Source organism: Vicia villosa, unplaced genomic scaffold (genome assembly GCF_029867415.1).
Source record: "Vicia villosa cultivar HV-30 ecotype Madison, WI unplaced genomic scaffold, Vvil1.0 ctg.000451F_1_1_3, whole genome shotgun sequence".
NCBI lineage: Eukaryota > Viridiplantae > Streptophyta > Magnoliopsida > Fabales > Fabaceae > Vicia > Vicia villosa.
In genome coordinates this window covers 424,761-429,729 of record NW_026705216.1, presented here as the reverse complement: position 1 = coordinate 429,729, position 4,969 = coordinate 424,761, and positions in this window count along the sequence as shown.

Below are 4,969 nucleotides of genomic sequence, written 5' to 3'. Positions count from 1 at the left end.
CAAAATTTGAGTACAAACAACCAACAAAAGAATTATAAAAATAAAACTAATATATATTACTAATTAGCCTTGGTGAGAGTGGGAAAAAGGAGTGAACCAAGTGGAATAGGAATCCCACTGATACTAAGCAAGAAAACAAAATTTTACTGTCATCGCTTAGCGGATGACAGAAAAACCTGAAAAATCAGAACAGAAACAGCTGTTCCAATTTTCTCCACTTCACCTAAATACCTCTTAAACATAAAAATAAACAAAATTTAACAACCGTTGGGGTGCCTCCCAACAAGCGCTTGTTTTACGTCGTTAGCTCGACGCCTTTATTGTTTTGGTGTTTGGAAAGTAGCTTCCTCCCGTCATGCCATGGTGACGTCTCACCGCACAAGCCTAAAGAAAGTGTCCTAACCAAAGCACTCAACAAACGTTACAGGTACAAATATATACAATAATTAAACGAACAAAAAGGAAAACACAAGTATACAAATATGTACATCAACAAACACATATATACAAACATGAAACACGTATAACTATTAACATACACAAAGAGAAAGTTGGTAAATGTTGGATTCACAAGTTGAAAAGTGACGATTTGTAATTAAAGAGCTAATTCGAATTCAACTTGTTTCACAGACATTCATCAAACAAAAGTATATTTGTATGTAAACATATACAAGTAAAACTATATGGTGAACATAAACAAGTAAACATATACAAGTAAATATATATACAAGTGAAACTATACAATATATACGTTATATACAAAGCTCAAAACCACGAAAACTATCGCGATACAATCACAACCATCCCCGGCAACGGCGCCATTTTGTTGAATGCAGTATAGGGCAAGCAACAAAAAAGATTTGGAAATATTGATCCGGGAATTATCGTCCACAGAGATGGAGAGATGCCATTCAACAGTTTCTACGGTTTCGAGCTTGGGTTTTGAATGAGCAAAAGTAAACAAAGATATAGACAGGAAAAGAATAAACACATTCTTAGAAGAGAAAGAACTTATCAGGAATGTAAATATATCCACTCTTCACAAACATACACTTACTACCCCGTTATACTTAACCTACGATACTCATCTATGTCATCACGTATCTCTCACATAAGCGTCCATCTCTGGAGCACAAACGAGATCATCTCACAACTAAGGTTATCTCTAACGCAGAGTTACGAGAACATCCGTATTCTCGCGTCGGCGATCTCTCGCGCGCCGCTCAAACACGAAAGCATTAAGTACAGATACAAACAGTGAATGTTAGCTCTAAATCTATCTCTAGAGTTCAGAACCAACAGATAATCATCCTAGATAAGGATTCAAGAAGTTTATCTCTAAAGCACCCCAAATCCCCAGCATAGAGCAAAAATCCAGGATAATATCAACACAGATTTGTAAAGCAAGTTAAACATAACATTATAATCGGTAAATATACATAAGATTCAAGTAAATATACAAACAAAACCCAACCAAAGAGAAATACACAAAGAAGAAGAGAAATGAACCGAAGATCTCCCGGTTTGTCAGCTCCGTTCGATGCTCAATCCACCTCCGATCATCCGTATGCAACCTCCGAAGTTGTTTTCTAAGCTAATCTTGATCTAAGAATGAAAATGATGGTGTTGGGACTCAAAAATACCCAACCCATGACCTAAAAATGTGATTTTCCCCTTTTTAACAAGTCTGAAAATCCGCAGGTCCGCTGAGCGGAACAGAGTCCGCTTAGCGGAGTCTGCTAAAAACCAGATTTTGTTTTCGCCATAACTCGAGAACCGTAACTCCGAATTGCGCCCGGTTCGAAGCGTTGGAAAGCTTATTCAATGCTCTATCCAATAATGAATGAATGGAACCCAAAATGATGATTTTGGTCATCCTTATTTTGAGCCTATGGAAGTCCGCTTGATGGTGGCTAAGCGGGCTTTCACCAAAACTGCGAAATCGAAGCCGTGCCTTTGACACTTTATTCCTCAAGGCTCCAATAAGCATGAATACCTATAAAAACAAAGGAAAAACTATCAAATGGTATAAAAGTATATGAAAATACAATTATTCACAAAGTATACGTATTTATACACAAAACGGGGAATTATTCAAACGGTATTAACAAAAGTATTGATAAGTGCCACTATTTACATACTCAAAACATCGACATTTTGGCACTTATCAGTAAGAAAGATTGTTGTAAAGAATGGTTTAGGTGTAAAAATGCTGAAACTTGGGAAAATATAAGAAAGCTAAGATTGAGACCAAGAAGACGGTGAATGAAGTAAGAACCCAAGCTTTTTATGGATTATACCAATCTTTAGGAACCAAGGAGGGAGAAAATATATTTATAGGCTTGTTAAGGGAAGAGAAAGAAAGAAAAGATATTTGGATCAAGTGACGTGTGTTAATGATGAAGAAGTCAAAGTCCTAGTTCATGATAAAGATATGAAGGATAAGTGGAAGACAAATTTCTACAATTTATTTAATGAATGATATGATATATCTTTGGACTCTATCAAGCTTAACATTATAGAAAAGGATCCCAATTGTAATTACTATCGTCGGATTTAGAAACAAGAGGTAAAGGGGGTGAGTAACAATAAGGCGGTTGAGTCATACAACATACCTATTGAAGTATAGAAATTATTGGAGGTATAGATATTTGGTGGTTCAATAAACTCTTAAATTAAATTATGAGGTCAAAGAAAATATCAGATGAATGGAGAAGAAACACTTTAATTCCAATCTATAAAAACAAAGGGGATATATACAATTGTGAAAATTATAGGGAGATTAAACTTATGAGTTGTACTATGAAGTTATGGGAAAGATTTATTGAACGAAATCCAAGAAAAAAGACTCAAGTAACTAAGAATTAGTTTTTTTTATGGTTGGAGTGTCGACCATAGAAGCGATCTATCTACTACAATGTGTGATGGAGCAGTATCAGATAGACTAACAAGATTTTCACTTAATTTTTAGTGACTTAGAGAAGGCATGTGATAAAGCGCCTAGAGAGATTTTGTCTAAAACCTTGGAGAAGAAAGGGATTAGGATTACATATATTCGACCTATCCAAGATATGTATGAAGTGGTATCGACTACTGTGTGGACACATGGTCAAGAGACGAACGATTTCCCCATTACAATAGGTTTGCATCAAGGTTCAACTATAAGCCCTACCATTTTACCTTAATTTTGGATGTATTCATGGAACACTTTCAAGATCTAGCACCGAGATGCACCCTTCTTTTAGGTGATATAATCATACTTGAAGAGTGGAATTAGGATTTAAATGAGAGGTTGGAGACTTAGCAGCGATCTTTATAAACACATGGTTTTCTCATAAACAAAATAAGAAGAAATATATGGAATATAAATTCAACAAAAGAAAAAGCATTTCTTACCTAGAGGTGAAAACTGGAGACCATATCATTCCTCAAGTCACACAATTTAAATATCTTGGGTTCGTAATACAAAAATGATGGAGAAACGGAAGTAGATATAAAACATTGAATTCAATCTAAGTGGTTGAAATGGAAGAGGGCTTCTAAGGTTTTATGTGACACAACGGTACCGCTCAAGCTGAAGGGAAATTTTTATCGAAATGTGGTAAGGCCTACAATGTTGTATGTGACAAAATTTTGGGTGGTTAAGAATCAACATAAGAATAAAGTTAGTATAGTAGATATGAGGATGACACCCTGGGTAAATTGTAACACTAGAGATGACAATATTAGAGATGAAAATATTAGAGAGAGTGTTTGAGTAGCACCTATAATAGAGAAGATGGTGGAAAATAGACTTAGGTTATTTGGAAATGTAGATAGAAGACTTGTAAATTCTATGGTAAAGATAATATATCATATAGAGATAATTTAAACAACTAGAAGAAGAGGAAGACCTAGAAAGACTATAAGAGAAGTAATTAAGAAAGATCTCAAGATTAACGATTTTGGTAGAAGCATGGTCCTAGATAGAACTTTATGGAGAAAGTTGTCCCATGTAGGAGACCCCACATAGAGGGATAAGGCTTGATTTTTGTTGTTGTAGATAATATATTTGGGATCAAGAAGAAGGAAGGAAAGTAAATCGGCAAGTATGTCAAAACAAATTGATGAGTACAAAGAGACCACCCATATACATGTTTTGATTTTCCATTTTTATAACTTGTATTTTATTCTTTTCGTCATAGGATTCCAGAAAAAATGTCGATAAGGATTCTCCTCAATTAGGAGAGCAAAGAATAAGAATAAATTTTGGTCGATTTTACAATTTAGCACCACTAAAGATTCCACCAATCACGACTTCGTAAAATTAATGATGACTAGTGAACTCTTATCAATATTCACCTTCAAACACGAGATCATTTCATAGAGTATCAAAATTCCCTCAAAGATCTAATGTTTCTCCAACTCATCTCATAAAAAATTAAAGTTTCAGTAGCAAACTACAACGTTCAACATAACATTGTTGTATTCTATTGCAATCCAAAACAAAAACAATGATAAATGATCACCTTGCCGCTGACCCGTCGCCTTTGAAAATTAATCATTTGAACTTCCATTAAAGAAAATTGATGTTGATTTTTTATGGGTACAATCCATAACTTAATGTCCCCATTTCATTGGATACCCCATCTTTCCCATTACATCATCCAAACACCCAATTATAATGAATCATAAGCCTTTTCAAAAGTCACTTTAAACATAGTCAACTCTTTTATCCACTTATTTGCATTATGTTCCATTTCATTTGCAATAACAATACCATATTATATTTTTTGGCCTATTACTACTATAAATAATACAATTCATAACAAAGCTTTCACCTCATCTAACAAAAAATCGAGGTAAAATGCCAAGGCGCGTCATGTTTTATTTAAAAAAAAAACCACTTATTCCCTCGGTTTTTACTATAATCGAGGGGGAAAACAATTAAGGACATGCTTCGAATCCCAGCTATTGTATTTTATTTTTT